This window comes from Rutidosis leptorrhynchoides, chromosome 2 (assembly GCF_046630445.1).
Source record: "Rutidosis leptorrhynchoides isolate AG116_Rl617_1_P2 chromosome 2, CSIRO_AGI_Rlap_v1, whole genome shotgun sequence".
NCBI lineage: Eukaryota > Viridiplantae > Streptophyta > Magnoliopsida > Asterales > Asteraceae > Rutidosis > Rutidosis leptorrhynchoides.
Genome location: NC_092334.1, coordinates 433033754 through 433055870, shown reverse-complemented (window position 1 = coordinate 433055870; position 22117 = coordinate 433033754). Strand labels below are relative to the sequence as shown.

The window sequence follows — 22117 nt, the reverse complement described above, 5'->3', positions numbered from 1 at the left end:
GATACATATAAAGTTCATCGGGGTTGGAATTAGATTTCTCTATTTTTATGCCCTTTCCCTTATTATTTTCTTTTGCCTTTTTAAATTCAGTTGGGGTAATTTCTATAACATCATCGGAATTCTCGTCGGAATCCGATTCATCGGAGAATTGGTAATCCTCCCAATATTTTCCTTCCTTGGCGGAAACACCATTGACCATAATTAACTTTGGTCGGTTGGTTGAGGATTCTCTTTTACTTAACCGTTTTATTATTTCCCCCACCGGTTCTATTTCTTCTTCCGGTTCCGATTCTTCTTCCGGTTCCGATTCTTCTTCCGGTTCCGACTCTTCTTCCGGTTCCTCTTCGGGAACTTGTGAATCAGTCCACGAATCATTCCAATTTACATTTGACTCTTCATTATTATTAGGTGAGTCAATGGGACTTGTTCTAGAGGTAGACATCTATCACATAATATCAAACACGTTAAGAGATTAATATATCACATAATATTCATATGTTAAAAATATATAGTTTCCAACAAAAATGTTAAGCAATCATTTTTAAAGAAAACACGGTCGAAGTCCAGACTCACTAATGCATCCTAACAAACTCGATAAGACACACTAATGCAAATTTTCTGGTTCTCTAAGACCAACGCTCGGATACCAACTGAAATGTCCCGTTCTTATTGATTAAAAACGTTCCATATTAATTGATTTCGTTGCGAGGTTTTGACCTCTATATGAGACGTTTTTCAAAGACTGCATTCTTTTTTAAAAGAAACCATATCCTTTATTTCATAAATAAAGGTTTAAAAAGCTTTACGTAGATTATCAAATAATGATAATCTAAAATATCCTGTTTACACACGACCATTACATAATGGTTTACAATATAAATATGTTACATCGAAATCAGTTTCTTGAATGCAGTTTTTACACAATATCATACAAACATGGACTCCAAATCTTGTCCTTATTTTAGTATGCAACAGCGGAAGCTCTTAGTATTCACCTGAGAATAAACATGCTTTAAACGTCAACAAAAATGTTGGTGAGTTATAGGTTTAACCTATATGTATCAAATCGTAACAATAGACCACAAGATTTCATATTTCAATACACATCCCATACATAGAGATAAAAATCATTCATATGGTGAACACCTGGTAACCGACATTAACAAGATGCATATATATAAGAATATCCCCATCATTCCGGGACATCCTTCGGATATGATATAAATTTCGAAGTACTAAAGCATCCGGTACTTTGGATGGGGTTTGTTAGGCCCAATAGATCTATCTTTAGGATTCGTGTCAATTAGGGTGTCTGTTCCCTAATTCTTAGATTACCAGACTTACTAAAAAGGGGCATATTCGATTTCGATAATTCAACCATAAAATGTAGTTTCACGTACTTGTGTCTATTTTGTAAATCATTTATAAAACCTGCATGTTTTCTCATCCCAAAAATATTAGATTTTAAAAGTGGGACTATAACTCACTTTCACAGATTTTTACTTCGTCGGGAAGTAAGACTTGGCCACTGGTTGATTCACGAACCTATAACAATATATACATATATATCAAAATATGTTTAAAATATATTTACAACACTTTTAATATATTTTGATGTTTTAAGTTTATTAAGTCAGCTGTCCTCGTTAGTAACCTACAACTAGTTGTCCACAGTTAGATGTACAGAAATAAATCGATAAATATTATCTTGAATCAATCCACGACCCAGTGTATACGTATCTCAGTATTGATCACAACTCAAACTATATATATTTTGGAATCAACCTCAACCCTGTATAGCTAACTCCAACATTCACATATAGAGTGTCTATGGTTGTTCCGAAATATATATAGATGTGTCGACATGATAGGTCGAAACATTGTATACGTGTCTATGGTATCTCAAGATTACATAATATACAATACAAGTTGATTAAGTTATGGTTGGAATAGATTTGTTACCAATTTTCACGTAGCTAAAATGAGAAAAATTATCCAATCTTGTTTTACCCATAACTTCTTCATTTTAAATCCGTTTTGAGTGAATCAAATTGCTATGGTTTCATATTGAACTCTATTTTATGAATCTAAACAAAAAAAGTATAGGTTTATAGTCGGAAAAATAAGTTACAAGTCGTTTTTGTAAAGGTAGTCATTTCAGTCGAAAGAACGACGTCTAGATAACCATTTTAGAAAACATACTTCCACATTGAGTTTAACCATAATTTTTGGATATAGTTTCATGTTCATAATAAAAATCATTTTCTCAGAATAACAACTTTTAAATCAAAGTTTATCATAGTTTTTAATTAACTAACCCAAAACAGCCCGCGGTGTTACTACGACGGCGTAAATCCGATTTTACGGTGTTTTTCGTGTTTCCAGGTTTTAAATCATTAAGTTATCATATCATATAGATATAGAACATGTGTGTAGTTAATTTTAAAAGTTAAGTTAGAAGGATTAACTTTTGTTTGCGAACAAGTTTAGAATTAACTAAACTATGTTCTAGTGATTACGAGTTTGAACCTTCGAATAAGATAGTTTTATATATATGAATCGAATGATGTTATGAACATCATTACTACCTCAAGTTTAGTAGGTAAACCTACTGGAAGTGACAAGAAATGATCTAGCTTCAAAGGATCTTGGATGGCTTGAAAGTTCTTGAAGTAGGATCATGACACAAAAACAAGTTCAAGTAAGATTTTTACTCGAATTAAGATAGTTTATAGTTATAGAAATTGAATCAAAGTTTGAATATGAATATTACCTTGAATAAGAAAGATAACCTACTATATATAATAAAGGTTTCTTGATCTTAGATAATTACTTGGAATGGATTAGAAAGCTTGGAAGTAAATTAGTAAACTTGAAGGGATTTTTGAAGTGTTCTTGAAGTGTTCTTCCTATGATGATTATAGCTTGATTCTTGAAGTGATTTTTGATGAAGATGATGATTAACTACTGGAAAAATATGTTCATAATAGTGTGAGTGTGTTGAGAGAGAATTAGAAAGAGAATTGGAAGTGAAACGGAGTGAATGATGAGTGGTAATTGGTGAGTGGTGAGTGGGGTTAAAAGGAGTTCTAGTTAGTTGACTAGCTCATGGTAGAAGTTAAAATTGATTAGTCATACATGACATAATCAAGAGTGGAATCCCATGCTAGTTCCTATTGGTATATACTCATAGTAAGTACGTTTTGAAGCTGTGTATAATACGGGTAAGAATACGACTAGAATTCTTGATGAAAGAAAAGAATGGAAAAGTAACTGTAACCATTTTCGTTAAGTATGAGTGTTTTGATATATGTCTTGAAGTCTTCCAAAAGTATTTTAATACATCTAAATACACTACATGTATATACATTTTAACTGAGTCGTTAAGTCATCGTTAGTCGTTACATGTAAGTGTTGTTTTGAAACCTTTAAGTTAACGATCTCAATTAATGTTGTTAACCCATTGTTTATTATATCTAATGAGATGTTAAATTATTATATTATCATGATATTATGATATATTAATATATCTTAATATGATATATATACATTTAAATGTCGTTACAATGATAATCGTTACATATATGTCTCGTTTCGAAATTCTTAAGTTAGTAGTCTTGTTTATATGTATATAACTCATTGTTAATATACTTATGGAGATACTTACTTATCATAATCTCATGTTAACCATATGTATACCCATATATATATCATCATGTCGTTTTTACAAGTTTTAACGTTCGTGAATCGCCGGTCAACTTGGGTGGTCAATTGTCTATATGAAACATATTTCAATTAATCAAGTCTTAACAAGTTTGATTGCTTAACATGTTGGAAACATTTAATCATGTAAATATCAATCTCAATTAATATATATAAACATGGAAAAGTTCGGGTCACTACAAGAACCCGTCGAAATAATGGATCGTGAGGTTAAGAGACTTAAGCAAAACAAGATACCGATTGTTAAGATTCAATGGAATGCTCGTAGAGGACCCGAGTTCACATGGGAGCGTGAAGATTAGATGAAGAAGAAATACCCGCATCTATTTCTAAAAGATTCGTCAACACCTTCAACAGCTTAAAATTTCGGGACGAAATTTATTTAACGGGTAGGTACTGTAGTGACCCGAACTTTTCCATGTTTATATATATTAATTGAGATTGATATTTACATGACTAAATGTTTCCAACGTGTTAAGCAATCAAACTTGTTAAGACTTGATTAAATGAAATAAGTTTCATATAGACAATTGATCACCCATGTTGACCGGCGATTCACGAACGTTACAAAATTGTAAAAACTACATGTTGTGGTATATATATAGACATATATATATGGTTGACATAAGATTATGATGAGTAAGTATCGTACTAAGTATATTAACAATGTGTGATATACATAAGAAATGAGATTACTAAGTTAAGAAACTCGAAATGATATATATAACGATTATCGTTATGATAACGTCTACTAAATACATATGTATCATAATAAGATATTGATACACTATATTTAACATGATAAAATTATATTTAAATATATCATTAAGTGTGTTAACAATGACCGACATATGTAAAAACAAGACTAATAACCCAAGAATTACGAAACGAGACTTATATGTAACGATTATCGTTGTAACGATATTTTAATGTATATATCATATTAAGAGATATTCATACATCATAATATCATGATAATATAATAATTTAACATCTCATTTGATATAATAAACATTGGGTTAACAACATTAATTGAGATCGTTAACTTAAAGGTTTCAAAATAACACTTACATGTAACGACTAACGAAGACTTAACGACTCCATTAGAATGTATATACATGTTGTGTTTTGATATATATTCTTACACTTTTGAAAGACTTCAAGACACATATCAAAATACTTCTACTTAACAAAAATGCTTACAATTACATCCTCGTTCAGTTTCATCAACAATTCTACTCGTATGCACCCGTATTCGTACTCGTACAATACACAGCTTTAGATGTATGTACTATTGGTATATAAACTCTAATTATCAGCTCTTAGCAGCCCATGTGAGTCACCTAACACATGTGGGAACCATCATTTGGCAACTAGCATGAAATATCTCATAAAATTACAAAAATATGAGTAATCATTCATGACTTATTTACATGAAAACAAAATTACACATCCTTTATATCTAATCCATATGCCAACGACCAAAAACACCTACAAACACTTTCATTCTTCAATTTTCTTCATGTAAGTGATCTCTCTCAAGTTCTATCTTCAAGTTCTAAGTGTTCTTCATAAATTCCATAAGTATAGTTTCATAAAAATCAAGAATACTTCCAAGTTTGTAAGTCTACTTCCAAGCTTTCTAATCCATTCCAAGTAATCATCTAAGATCAAGGAACATTTGTTATTTATAGTAGGTTATCTTTCTAATTCAAGGTAATATTCATATTCAAACTTTGATTCAATTTCTACAACTATAACAATCTTATTTCGAGTGAAAATCTTACTTGAACTGTTTTCGTGTCATGATTATGTTTCAAGAACTTTCAAGCCATCCAGGATCCTTTGAAGCTAGATCCATTTTTCTCATTTCCAGTGGTTTTATCCAGAAAACTTGAGGTAGTAATGATGTTCATAACATCATTCGATTCATACATATAAAGCTATCTTATTCGAAGGTTTAAACTTGTAATCACTAGAACATAGTTTAGTTAATTCTAAACTTGTTCGCAAACAAAAGTTAATCCTTCTAACTTGACTTTTAAAATCAACTAAACACATGTTCTATATCTATATGATATGCTAATTTAATGATTTAAAACCTAGAAACACGATGAACACCATAAAATCGGATATACGCTGTCGTAGTGAAACCGGAGGCTGTTTTGGTTTGGATAATTAAAAACTATGATAAACTTTGATTTAAAAGTTGTTCTTCTGGGAAAATAATTTTTCTTATGAACATGAAACTATATTCAAAAATCATGGTTAAACTCAAAGTGGAAGTATGTTTTCCAAAATGGTCATCTAGACGGCGTTCTTTCGACTGAAATGACTACCTTTACAAAAATGACTTGTAACCTGTAATTCTGACTATAAACTTTTACTTTTTCTATATAGATTCATAAAGTTAAGTTCAATATGAAACCATAGCAATTTGATTCACTCAAAACGGATTTAAAATGAAGAAGTTATGGGTAAAACAAGATTGGTTATTTTTGCTTGTTGTAGCTACGTGAAAATTGGTAACAAATCTATATTAATCATATCCTAGATAACTTATATTGTATTATACATGTATTCTAATATATTATGTAATCTTGAGATGCCATAGACATGTATACAAATGTTTTGACATATCATATCGACCCATCTATATATAGTATTTGGAACAACCATAGACACTCTATATGCAGTAATGTTGGAGTTAGCTATACAGGGTTGAGGTTGATTCCAAAAATATATATAGTTTGAGTTGTGATCTAGCCTGAGACGTGTATACACTGGGTCGTGGATTGATTCAAGATAATATATATATCGATTTATTTCTGTACATCTAATTATGGACAACTAGTTGTAGGTTACTAACAAGGACAACTAACTTAATAAACTTAAAAAGTAAAACGTATTAAAAATGTTGTAAATATATTTTGAACATACTTTGATATATATGTACATATTTGTTATAGGTTCGTGAATCGACCAGTGGCCAAGTCTTACTTCCCGACGAAGTAAAAATCTGTAAAAGTGAGTTATAGTCTCACTTTTAAAATATAATATTTTTAGGATGAGAATACATGCAGGTTTTATAAATGATTTACAAAATAGACACAAGTACGTGAAACTACATTCTATGGTTGAATTATCGAAATCGAATATGCCCCTTTTTATTAAGTCTGGTAATCTAAGAATTAGGGAAAAGACACCCTAATTGACGCGAATCCTAAAGATAGATCTATTGGGCCTAACAAACCCCATCCAAAGTACCGGATGCTTTAGTACTTCGAAATTTATATCATATCCGAAGGGTGTCCCGGAATAATGGGGATATTCTTATATATATGCATCTTGTTAATGTCGGTTACCAGGTGTTCACCATATGAATGATTTTTATCTCTATGTATGGGATGTATATTGAAATATGAAATCTTGTGGTCTATTATTATGATTTGATAATATATAGGTTAAACCTATAATTCACCAACATTTTTGTTGACGTTTTAAGCATGTTTATTCTCAGGTGATTATTAAGAGCTTCCGCTGTTGCATACTAAAATAAGGACAAGATTTGGAGTCCATGCTTGTATGATATTATGTAAAAACTGCATTCAAGAAACTTATTTTTGATGTAATATATTCTTATTGTAAACCATTATGTAATGGTCGTGTGTAAACGGTATATTTTAGATTATCATTATTTGATAATCTACGTAATGCTTTTAAACCTTTATCGATAAAATAAAGGTTATGGTTGTTTTAAAAATGAATGCAGTCTTTGAAAAACGTCTCATATAGAGGTCAAAACCTCGCGACGAAATCAATTAATATGGAACGTTTATAATCAATATGAACGGGACATTTCACTATATGAGTAGAGATTTTTGTGCTAAGTTAAGTTGCACATTGACGCCTTTGGATAGTAAATTTTTACTCGAATTTCAGAAGATAATATATGTCGGGATAGATAAATTAAACTGGGAGATGAAACGTTTAAAATTGATTTAATACCAGTCGAGTTAGGGAGTTTTGATGTAATAATTGGCATGGACTGGTTAAAAAAGGTGAGAGCAGAGGTTGTTTGTTACAAAAATGCGATTCGCATTATGCGTGAAAAGGGAAAACCTTTAATGGTGTACGGAGAAAAGAACAACGCGAAATTAAATCTTATTAGTAGTTTGAAGGCGCAAAAACTAATAAGAAAAGGTTGTTACATCATTCTAGCACACATCGAGGAAGTTAAACCTGAAGAAAAGAACATCAGTGATGTTCCCGTCGCAAAAGAATTTCCCGATGTATTTCCGAAAGAATTACCGGGATTACCCCCACATCGATCCGTTGAATTTCAAATCGACCTTGTACCAGGAGCTGCACCAATAGCTCGTGCTCCATACAGACTCGCATTCAGCGAAATGAAAGAATTACAAAGTCAATTACAGGAACTTTTAGAGCGTGGTTTCATTCGACCAAGTACATCACCATGGGGAGCTCCTATTCTGTTTGTCAAGAAGAAATATGGTACATTAAGGTTATGTATCGACTACCGAGAGTTGAACAAACTTACCATCAAGAACCGTTACCCATTATTGAGAATCGACAATTTATTTGATCAACTACAAGGCTCGTCGATTTATTTGAAGATTGATTTACGTTCTGGGTATCACCAAATGTGGGTGAAGGAGGATGACATTCCGAAGACTGCTTTTAGGACGCGTTACGGTCATTACGAGTTTATGGTTATGCCGTTTGGATTGACTAACGCACCAGCTGTGTTCATGGACCTCATGAACCGAGTGTGTGGACCATATCTTGACAAGTTTGTCATTGTCTTCATCAATGACATACTTATTTACTCGAAGAATGATCAAGAGCACAAAGAACATTTGAGAAAAGTGCTAGAGTTGTTAAAGAAAGAAAAACTGTACGCTAAATTTTCAAAGTGTGCATTTTGGTTGGGAGAAGTTCAATTCCTCGGTCATATAGTGAACAAAGAAGGTATTCAGGTGGATCCAGCAAAGATTGAAACCGTTGAAAAGTGAGAAACCCCGAAAACTCCGAAACACATACGCCAATTTTTAGGGCTAGCTGGTTATTACAGGAGATTCATCCAAGATTTTTCCAAAAAAGCAAAACCCTTGACTGCATTAACGCATAAAGGGAAGAAATTTGAATGGAAGAATGAACAAGAGAAAGCATTTCAATTGTTGAAGAAAAAGTTAACTACGGCACCTATATTATCATTACCTGAAGGGAATAATGATTTTGTGATATATTGTGACGCCTCAAAGCAAGGTCTCGGTTGTGTATTAATGCAACGAACGAAGGTAATTGCTTATGTGTCTAGACAATTGAAGATTCACGAGCAGATTATACGTCGCATGATTTGGAATTAGGCGCGGTTGTTTTTGCATTAAAGACTTGGAGGCAATACTTATATGGGTTCAAAAGTATTATATATACCGACTACAAAAGTCTTCAATACATATTTAATCAGAAACAACTGAACATGAGGCAGCGCAGATGGATTGAATTGTTGAATGATTATGACTTTGAGATTCGTTACCACCCGGGGAAGGCAAATGTGGTAGCCGACGCTTTGAGCAGAAAGGACAGGGAACCTATTCGAGTAAAAGCTATGAATATAATGATTCACACTAACCTTACTACTCAAATAAAGGAGGCGCAATAAGAAGTTTTAAAAGAGGGAAACTTAAGGGATGAAATACCCAAAGGATCGGAGAAGCATCTTAATATTCGGGAAGATGGAACCCGGTATAGGGCTGAAAGAATTTGGGTACCAAAATTTGGAGATATGAGAGAAATGGTACTTAGAGAAGCTCATAAAACCAGATACTCAATACATCCTGGAAAGGGAAAGATGTACAAGGATCTTAAGAAACATTTTTGGTGGCCAGGTATGAAAGCCGATGTTGCTAAATACGTAGGGGAATGTTTGACGTGTTCTAAGGTCAAAGCTGAGCATCAGAAACCATCAGGTCTACTTCAACAACCCGAAATCCCGGAATAGAAATGGGAAAACATCACCATGGATTTCATCACTAAATTGCCAAGGACTGCAAGTGGTTTTGATACTATTTGGGTAATAGTTGATCGTCTCACCAAATCAGCACACTTCCTGCCAATAAGAGAAGATGACAAGATGGAGAAATTAGCATGACTGTATTTGAAGGAAGTCGTCTCCAGACATGGAATACTAATCTCTATTATCTCTGATAGGGATGGCAGAATTATTTCAAGATTCTGGCAGACATTACAGCAAGCATTAGGAACTCGTCTAGACATGAGTACTGCCTATCATCCACAAACTGATGGGCAGAGCTACAGGACGATACAAACGCTTGAAGACATGCTACGAGCATGTGTTATTGATTTCGGAAATAGTTGGGATCGACATCTACCGTTAGCAGAATTTTCCTACAACAACAGCTACCATTCAAGCATTGAGATGGCGCCGTTTGAAGCACTTTATGGTAGAAAGTGCAGGTCTCCGATTTGTTGGAGTGAAGTGGGGGATAGACAGATTACAGGTCCGGAGATAATACAAGAACCTACCGAGAAGATCATCCAAATTCAACAACGGCTGAAAATCGCCCAAAGTCGACAAAAGAGCTACGCTGACATTAAAAGAAAAGATATAGAATTTGAAATTGGAGAAATGGTCATGCTTAAAGTTGCACCTTGGAAAGGCGTTGTTCGATTTGGTAAACGAGGGAAATTAAATCCAAGGTATATTGGACCATTCAAGATTATTGATCGTGTCGGACCAGTAGCTTACCGACTTGAGTTACCTCAACAACTCGCGGCTGTACATAACACTTTCCACGTGTCGAATTTGAAGAAATTTTTTGCTAAAGAATATCTCACTATTCCGTTTGACGAAATCCAAATCAACGAAAAACTTCAATTCATCGAAGAACCCGTCAAAATAATGGATCATGAGGTTAAAATACTTAAGCAAAACAAGATACCAATTGTTAAGGTTCGATGGAATGCTCGTAGAGGACCCGAGTTCACCTGGGAACAAGAAGATCAGATGAAAAAGAAATACCCGCACTTATTTCTAAAAGATACGTCAACACCTCCAACTGCTTAAAATTTCGGGACGAAATTTATTTAACGGGTAGGTACTGTAGTGACCCGAACTTTTCCATGTTTATATATATTAAATAAAATTGATATTTATATGATTAAGTGTTTCCAACATATTAAGCAATCAAACTTGTTAAGACGTAATTAATTGAAATAGGTTTCATATAGACAATTGACCACCCAAGTTGACCGGTGATTCACGAACGTTAAAACTTGTAAAAACTATATGATGTCATATATATGGATATATATATATATATATATATATATATATATATATATATATATATATATATATATATATATATATATATATATATATATATATATATATATATATAGTTAACATGGTATTATGATAAGTAAACATATCATTAAGTATATTAACAATGAACTACATATGTAAAAACAAGACTACTAACTTAATGATTTCGAAACGAGGCATATATGTAACGATTATCGTTGTAACGAAATTTAATTGTATATATATATCATATTAAGATATATTAATACATCATAATATCATGATAATGTAATAATTTAACATCTCATTTGATATAATAAACAATGGGTTAACAACACTTAACAAAATCGTTAACCTAAAGGTTTCAAAACAACACTTACATGTAACGACTAACGATGACTTAACGACTCAGTTAAAATGTATATACATGTAGTGTTTTAATATGTATTCATACACTTTTGAAAGACTTCAAGACACTTATCAAAATACTTCTACTTAACAAAAATGCTTACAATTACATCCTCGTTCAGTTTCATCAACAATTCTACTCGTATGCACCCGTATTCGTACTCGTACAATACACAGCTTCTAAATGTATTTACTATTGGTATATACACTTTAATGATCAGCTATTAGCAGCCCATGTGAGTCACCTACCACATGTGGGAACCATCATTTGGCAACTAGCATGAAATATCTCATAAAATTACAAAAATATTAGTAATCATTCATGACTTATTTACATGTAAACAAAATTACACATCCTTTATATCTAATCCATATACCAACGACCAAAAATACCTACAAACACTTTCATTCTTCAATTTTCTTCATCTAATTGATCTCTCTCAGGTTCTATCTTCAAGTTCTAAGTGTTCTTCATAAATTCTATAAGTTCTAGTTTCATAAAATCAAGAATACTTCCAAGTTTGCTAGCTTACTTCCAATCTTGTAAAGTGATCATCCAACCTCAAGAAATCTTTCTTATTTACAGTAAGATATCTTTCTAATACAAGGTAATACTCATATTCAAACTTTGATTCAATTTCTATAACTATAACAATCTTATTTCGAGTGGAAATCTTACTTGAACTTATTTTCGTGTCATGATTCTGCTTCAAGAACTTTCAAGCCATCCAAGGATCCTTTGAAGCTAGATCTATTTTTCTCATTTCCAGTAGGTTTATCCACAAAACTTGAGGTAGTAATGATGTTCATAACATCATTCGATTCATATATATAAAACTACCTTATTCGAAGGTTTAAACTTGAAATCACTAGAACATAGTTTAGTTAATTCTAAACTTGTTCGCAAATAAAAGTTAATCCTTCTAACTTGACTTTTAAAATCAAATAAACACATGTTCTATATCTATATTATATGCTAACTTAATGATTTAAAACAGGAAAACACGAAAAACACTGTAAAACCGGATATACGCCGTCGTAGTAACACCGCTGGCTGTTTTGGGTTAGTTAATTAAAAACTATGATAAACTTTGATTTAAAAGTTGTTCTTCTGGGAAAATGATTTTTCTTATGAATTTGAAACTCTATCCAAAAATCATGGTTAAACTCAAAGTGGAAGTATGTTTTCCAAAATGGTCATTTAGACGTCGTTCTTTCGACTGAAATGACTACCTTTACAAAAACGACTTGTAACCTATATTTTTGACTATAAACTTATACTTTTTATGTATAGATTCATAAACTTAAGTTCAATATGAAACCATAGCAATTGGATTCACTCAAAACGGATTTAAAACGAAGAAGTTATGGGTAAAACAAGATTGGATATTTTTGCTTGTTGTAGCTACGTGAAAATTGGTAACAAATCTATATTAATCATATCCTAGCTAATTCATATTGTATTATACATATATTCTAATATATTATGTAATCTTGGGATACCATAGACACGTATGCAAATGTTTTGACATATCATATCGACCCATGTATATATGTTATTTGGAACAACCATAGACACTCTATATGCAGTAATGTTGGAGTTAGCTATACAGGGTCGAGGTTGATTCCAAAAATATATATACTTTGAGTTGTGATCTAGCCTGATACGTATATACACTGGGTCGTGGATTGATTCAATATAATATATATCGATTTATTTTCTGTACATCTAACTATGGACAACTAGTTGTAGGTTACTAACGAGGACAGCTGACTTAATAAACTTAAAACATTAAAACGTATTAAAAATTTTGTAAATATATTTTGAACATATTTTGATATATATGTACATATTTGTTATAGGTTTGTGAATCGACCAGTGGCCAAGTCTTACTTCCCGACGAAGTAAAAATCTGTGAAAGTGAGTTATAGTCCCACTTTTAAAATCTAATATTTTGGGATGAGAATACATGCAAATTTATAAATATTTTACGAAATAGACACAAGTAAATGAAACTACTTTATATGGGTGAATGATCAAAGCCGAATATGCCCCTTTTTAGCTTGGTAGCCTAAGAATTTGGGAACAGACCCCCAATTTGACGCGAATCCTAAAGATAGATCTATCGGGCCCAACAAGCCCCATTCTGGAATTTGGAATGCTTTAGTACTTCGAAATTATCATGTCCGATGGGTGTCCCGGAATGATGAGGATATTCTATATGCATCTTGTTAATGTCGGTTACCAGGTGTTCACCGTATGAATGATTTTTATCTCTATGTATGGGATGTATTGAAATATGAAATCTTGTGGTCTATTATTTCGATTGATAAATATATAGGTTAAACCTATAACTCACTAACATTTTTGTTGACGTTTAAAGCATGTTTATTCTCAGGTGATTATTAAGAGCTTCCGCTGTTGCATACTAAAATAAGGACAAGATTTGGAGTCCATGATTGTATGATATTATGTAAAAACTGCATTCAAGAAACTTATTTTTGATGTAATATATTCTTATTGTAAACCATTATGTAATGGTCGTGTGTAAATGGTATATTTTAGATTATCATTATTTGATAATCTACGTAATGCTTTTTAAAACTTTATAGATAAAATAAAGGTTATGGTTGTTTTAAAAATGAATGCAGTCTTTGAAAAACGTCTCATATAGAGGTCAAAACCTCGCAACGAAATCAATTAATATGGAACGTTTATAATCAATATGAATGGGACATTTAAGGCTTGTAGGTGATGGAGGCCCTGTATTAGACTGATGAGTGGTGAGAGGGGATGTAGAATTAGTAGTGGTTTGTGTCATAGGGGTATGAACAAATATAGGATTAAGTGGTTCTTGAGGAAATGTATAGGTGAAAGGTGGCGATGAAGAGATTTGAGCAAAAGGAAACTTGTTTTCGTCAAACAAAACATGACGTGAAATGATTATTTTCTTTGTTTTTATATCATAACATTTATATCCACGATGATTGTGTGGATATCCGAGAAAGACACATGGAGTGGATCGGGGTTGAATTTTATTTATGGTGGTGGAGGGGAAGAGCGGATAACATAGACATCTGAATATCCGAAGATGATCATATGAGGGATTTCTAGAGTAGAGGATTTATGTTGGAGATTGAAATTTCAAGAGACGAGATGGGAGAATATTTAAGATATAAGTAGCCATTTGTAGTGCGTGATGCCAGAAAGAAGGTGGTATGGATGCATGAGATAGTAACGTCCGTATTATATTATTTATTGCCCGTATTTTTCTTTCAGATTTTCCATTTTGAGAAGAAGTGTGTGGACATGAGAAACGAAAATCCATGCCGTTAGTGGCACAAAATTGGTAAAAGGATTTGTTTTTGTATTCGGTACCATTGTCACATTGAAATGTTTTGATGGACTTGCCAAATTGGGTTTCAATGTAAGCACTAAATTTTAGAAATATAGAATAGACATCGGATTTGCTACCTATTGGAAAGGTCTAAAGGTAATTTGAGAAATTATCAAGAATAATCACATAATAACGATGTCCTCCGGTGCTTAAAATAGGTGAAGTCCATAAATCACTGTGAATTATGTCAAAGGGCAATAAAGTATTAGAAGTAGATGAAATAAAAGGCAATTTAATATGTTTCCCAAACACGCAAGATTCACAAATAGAAGAATACATAGTCTTATTACATTGAATAAACTTATTATTTCTATGAGAACGTAAAATATTAGAGCCCGGATGTCCTAGACGATGATGCCATACGTTGGATGGTAAAGAAATAAATGTGGTTTGATGATCCTTTATTTGGCGGAGCATGGATGTGGTGAGTGGATATAGATCGCCATGGCTATTACATCTGAGGATGGGGTTGCCCTTCGGGAAGTCCTTTACAGTAAAACCAAAAGGGTCAAATTCCATAGAAATGTTATTATCAATAGATAAACGTCGAACAGGTATAAGATTTTTAATTATATTAGGAACATGTAGTATATTGCGTAAGGAAATAGTTCGTGAAGGGTAATGGAGTAGAGTGTGACCGAAACCCTTGATTGGAATAGTTTGGCCATTTCCAACAAACACCTGTTTAGACAAACATATAGGAGAATAAGAGTTTAGATTACCTGAGCTAGAAGTCATGTGTGAAGTCGCTCCCGTATCCTACCATGTATCCTCAGGTGGATGAAGTGACATTGTGTGCATAACACTCTCGAGATCAGGAGGTATATACGTTTCTGAAGAAACTGAGTGAGCTTGCGAAGGTCTGGAGCCCAATAAGCCTGGTTGAGATGAGACGAGCCTGGTCCAGTTAGTTGTTGGGTATGGGCAAGGAGGAGGATAGTTCCAAGGAGCCTGTTGGGCCTGTTGCCAAATCCATGGAGGTTGTGAGGCCCAATTAGGGTTGGTGTATTGGGCGTAACTGCGACCCCTGCCACGTGCATTCGAATTGTGTCCCCGATAGCTACCCCTGTTGTATCCACGACCTCGATATCCATTTCCACGAGATGATTGGTGCGATTGAGTCACAGAAATGGCAGGTTTGTTGGATACGAGATTAGCAGTAGTACTGATTAGAGCCGTATCTGTGGATGACGAAGATTGAGTTGATTGTTTCTGTTTGCGAGCTTCTTCCAGAAGCAACATCGATCTAGCCTGATAGAATGAAGGTAAGGGCGAGATGTGAGCCAATTGCGAAGCAATTATATCATAGTTTTCATTCAGGCCTGCGATTAATTGCAGAACCATCTTGGGATCGGATACCTTGTCATCAACATTAGCTAATTGATCCGCAATTGATTTGAGTTCTTGACAATAAGTGGATACATTCGGGAAATTATCAAGTTTGGTGTTGGTGAATTGCTGATTAAGATAAAGAGCTCGCGAACTTTGGTTATCTTGAAAGAGGTTTTGAATTCGTGACCAAGTTTTTGCTGCTGTTGAACCAGACTCGAAAATTGAATTTAGAACTTCAAGGGAAACGGTTCCGTACATCCAATTGAGAACAATTGCATCTAGGCGATTCCAGGTTGCAGGATCTGAAGTGGGTGAGGTGGTAAAGATAGTAGAATCAGATGATTCTGATGGAGTGCTAATGTGATCGATGACATCAAATGCAGTGCAGGTAATTTTAAATAGTTCTGCCCATGTTGTGTATTGTGATTTGTTGAGTTCTAGTGTAATAGGGATGTGGTTTTTGATGTTAGAAACAGTAAAGGCAGGGTGGTATTTGTGATCAGCCATTGAATGAGAAATTGGAGAAGAAGAATTGAGGAATACGTAAGAAAGAAGAAGAGTTATTGGCCTGATACCATGTAAGTTTCTGTAAAGTTCGATGATTTATTCTCTGGCCAATAGCCTGTTTATATAGATACAAAATATGTCGAGCATATCCTACAAGTTTGGAATGGATATGCAAGATCACCTATCTATGGCAATAATAATATACTGCTAATGACATATGTATACAGATAATATAGGCGTGTATATGTATACGTGTATATTCTATCTAATATGCTTATACACCATTTCAAGAGTCTTTTGTTCACTGTTATATTGTTTTCTAAACAAAAGAAGGGCTGCTATCATAAACGCAAGCACGGGCCACCCTCCCCTTTCGCAATGCATTAGAAGCACGTTTTGTTGACCAGCTAGTGACAGCCAACTTTCGCTAGATCTCAAAAAGTGGTGGATCATTTCTAATGGTAACTATTAGAAAAAAATTCTTCTCACGGATTGATTTCATTCACATTTATAATACATAACTTGTAGAGAAAGATAAAATACAACAATATGGAAACTATATCTATACAATATTTACTCCTAACTTTCTCTCCAAGTATAACTTGATCCCTAAGTTATCTTTAATACCTCTATTACCCCCCTCAAGCGAAGAGGTGGAATACCAACTCAAGCTTGGTGCAAAAAGACTTGAATAGAGAATAATGCGGGCTCTAAATATTGCTTCTTCAAAGGTTGTCCTAACTTCACAAGTGGTGTGCAAACCGAGCACGTCAGATGGTGCTTCTTCCAAGATTATCCTAACGACACTGGTGGTGGATAAAACTAAGCAAGACAAAAAGTAGAATAAAGAAGATTTTTTTTTTTTTTTTTTTTTTTTTTTTTTTTTTTTTGAGAAAAGAGATTGAAAAAAGTTGAGATTGAAGAAAAAGAAGAAGAAAGTATAAGAAAAAGAAGTTAGATGTGTCAGCGGTGTGAGATGGCGGCAGAGAGATAGCCTGACTCGGTCTCGATGTAGCGACGGAGGCACACACATGGGGGCCTGACTCGGACTCGCTGTAGAGATGGCGGCACACACATATGGGCCTGACTCGATCTCTGGATAAAATCCGCTTGACAAAAATAAGTGTACGATCATGGTTATGATTGCTCAATGATCGGGTGGAGAATTAACAGCCAATAATTAAATTGGGATCAATATATATATATATATATATATATATATATATATATATATATATATATATATATATATATATATATATATATATATATATATATATATATATATATATATATATGGGCACGATCCATGAATAAGCTTAAAAGGAGTACAAACGGGATAAGCAAAATAAAATTTTTTTTTTTGAATTTTTTTTTACATTCATAAATCTGCATTAAAATGCACCTCTAATCAATTTTTTTCATAAAAAAAAAGTTCAAAATCTTTCAGAAATCGATGATGAATGGTAAAATTAACCATTCATCGGGTTAATTTATCATTCATCTTGTTTACGATGAATGATAAAATTAATCAATGCTAAAAAAAACCAGATGAATGGTTAAATTAACCATTCATCTGTTTTTTTATCATTCATCATAAACAGATGAATGGTTAAATTAACCATTCATCTGCTTTTTTTTAGCATTGATTAATTTTATCATTCATCGCGAACAAAAATGAATGATAAATTAACCAGTTGAATGGTTAATTTTACCATTCATCATCAATTTTTACCATTCATCATCGATGTTTACCATTCATCATCGATTTTCGAACAATTTTGTTAAAAAACTTTATAAAATTTTTTCGTTTTCTTCTATTTGCATATTAAAGGATCGTTTTTAAAAAAAAAAAATTTGAAATTTTACTTATCCAGTTTGTACCTCATTTAGTGCTTATCCATGGATTGGTCCACTATATATATATATATATATATATATATATATATATATATATATATATATATATATATATATATATATATATATATATATTTCTTCGTAGGCTAGGAAAAACAATTTGTCAAACAAAGAAAAAACTTGGTGCAGTGGCGAGATGCTTTGATAGAAAAAAAAAAGGTTTACTAGCAGCGTACACATATGCGAAGGATAAAAAGACATTATATTATATTATGGATTGGAAACAAAAAAATGGTTGATTCTATTTGAGAGAGATACTGGTAATTACATGTAAACGTAGGAGAGTAGAGACTTGAAAAATCTTTAGCCACGAGAGTTATTTGGTATACGAAGAAACTAAGAAAATTGGATTGAAGAAAATAAGAACAAATATTTAATTGTCGGATGGATGCAGAAAAGGATATGCAAATAAGGATCGTATAAGAAAGAAGAAAAGACAAGAAATTTATTTAATTGGTCTTGAGGATTGAGGATCGATTAGGCTGATACATATTAGAAAATAATTCTCCACACATTGTAGGATTGATTTCATTCATATTTATAATACTTAACTTGTAGAGAAAGATAAAATACAACAATATGGAAACTATATCTATACAATATTTATTTCTAACTTTCTCTCCAAGTATAACTTGATCTCTAAGTTATCTCTAATACCTCTAATGACCACTTCACAAACTCTTTTCTTTTTCTTCGTCAATTTTATTCTGCTCTTCTAATTCTTTTCTTAAATTATTTTCTTCACTTTTTTTTCTTCCTCTGTTTTTCTGAATACTCTAAATTCCGGTTCTATAACCTTTTCTATTTTATACGGAATATATCAATTTTTAAATCGGAGATTGCACCTTATTGTTCATCACCGACTTTATTCTCTTATTATGTTGTTATTTAGATAGATCAATGTCTAGCCAGCACATGACGTCACTATTAATATCAATTCAATAATCAATTTGTTGATTCATACTTCTGCCTTGCTATCGTATCTAATAAAACTTATTTAATTATTTGAAGAAGCCGATTTTTAATGTAAAGTGGTTGATCGCAATTTAATTCCTATATATTTTTCACCCGATCATTGAGCAAGGCAGAGACACTAAATGAGGCATTACACACACAAATACAACCATATGGGTCGTAAAAACTTATACTCGTAACATTAGCCTTGCACCGAAGCAATTACTCCTTGAGCTTTGTGAAAGAAGGTAAACTGTTGTGTTTAATTCCTCACAATACATCCGTATATATGCTTACAATTTGCTGTCATCTTGGAGCTAACAATCCTATAAGTATGGAAAAGATATACATTGCTAATTATCTATTCAATCAAATATTCACATGCCAAAATACAAAGATTACAGAATATATGTCTTCTAGAATAGTCTTCTGTCTAATAGTAACATTGGACACCCTTGGTATTGCCGAGGGTACTCCATAACCGTCATATCGAATTGAGATAATATGTCGGAAATTTGGGTCCTTTTTTCGCCATCTCTAAAGCTAAAAACCATGAAAGAAGAATCGGGATAGTAGTCCTGGAGTTCAGCCACAATCCCACCCAAATAAATCTTATAGTCATCTTCTTCAAGTACTTCAGTCGAGAAGCAGCAATCAAAAACTGCAAATTAAACTTGCAAGATTGTTAATGTTACCCTTAAAAGATGTAAATGTAACAAAATTCATGTTACCGCAGCACTAACCATTATAATTTCTTCTATTTTAAATATTTGGGTTTAACTTTTTGTTAGCAGAGTAAGGAACATCAAGCACAACAGTAACGTGGAATTCAAATGTCAATAATTTGATACTCCTTACTTAAGGTTATAATTCTCCTAATGGCCTTCTACATGCATAATGATAATTCAAGTAAATACATGCTGTAACTCTATAACCTAATATCTAATATCGCAATTAATCTACTTCACATTATTACCAAATGTATAAATATTAAATACTACTGTAATACTAATTAGCATTAGTTCCCCAAAATTTCAAGTCCGATATAGTCAACAATTTCACAAACACAGCTACAAATGTAACTGAATTCAAGTTTAAATAAATAACAGGAAATAATCTCCAAATAATTAGCTGCAACTCAGGAAAAAATAAAGCATTTTCTTCAAAAATAAGAAAAACTGTGAAGTAAAGGTACAAACAATAGATGCATACCGTAAACCCTCTCGGAAATCTCAAGCAACCGATCCGACGGCTTCCGGTAGAAGAAACGTTTGAACAGCGCCATTTAATGGCGCTGTTACGCTCCTGAACCGGATCCAAAATTTTAATCTCTAGTCAATTTCTTTCAACCAAATGTTGACTAAATATACAAAAAACTAATAATTTACACCTACCAATTTGCACAAGTGTTGAATTTGAATTATAATAGTTAAACTGGTGAATTAGGTACATAGATTAGGTCAGCTGAGTTGAAAAATAAATGAATGTCTAGTTACAGTTAAAGAGATGGGGTTTGGGGGAAGGGGATATGGAGATTAGAAGAAGGGCATGGTGGTTTTCTGCACGTTTTGATGATTTACATGGAGAGAAAAGTGTTGGAAAAGGAACAAGAATCGTAGACTCAACTTTATTACCAAATTTCACAATATTTTGGACCATCAAATGCGAAATATTGTTAATTTTGTTGGAGTATGTTGTTGTCAAAGGTGTGTTCATGTTTGGACTGTTGTATAAATTCTGGATTTGGACTAGTTTGACCTTTTCTTATTTGTGGGAGATGATATTTTCACCACCCATTTTACTTGTTTCACCATAATTGACTAAACTGCCCTTAATGAAAAGCTAACACAAATTGTTTAAAACTTTTTATTATAATTTATTGAAGGATATTTAAGGAAAAAAGTTTTAAATTGTGGTGGAACAAGTAAAATGAATGTTGAAGATATCATCTCCCTTTCTATTTCTTTTTATTTAATTTAATGTTATATTATTTTTCGGTTATTTATAGAAAGTTGTAAATCATAAAGCTACTGTATCTGATTTGCACAATCCGTTCTCAAATGAGACGTGAATGTTGAGATGTGGAAGATAAAATAAAATAAAGAAAGTCAAATTGTTGGTGCATCCCAGGTTCACACAATGACGGGTCTTGAAGCTAATTTTTGAGGGACAAATAACATTGTTAAATAGTAACATGTTAAAATTAACATTTCAAGTTAACTTTTTGAGCATATTGCAAGTTTCATCTTTAAGTTTTTTTTTTTTTTTTTCTTGCATATGTACATAGTGATTTCATTTGGAAATATGATGTCCAATGACTTTCTAGCGGATAATTTGGTGGTTTATATTGAACGAGAAATTGGTGAAAAGTTTAATTCTGAATAATTTATCGACGAAAATAAAATGCTTAAAGGTTGTCGAGCCGAGTTGTAATGATTTTTATTATCGCATATATATGACTGTGATGATGCTTATTTTGCTTAAGTACTATACTATAAAAAATTTAATGTTCGCTCTCCTAGTC

General features: G+C 32.7%; 1 pseudogene; it reads right to left on the bottom strand.

The window, feature by feature from the left end:
- LOC139889223 (formin-like protein 12) overlaps positions 1-21019 on the bottom strand; it is a 131694-nt pseudogene extending 110675 nt beyond the window's left edge.
- Between the last annotated feature and the right edge of the window lie 1098 nt (positions 21020-22117).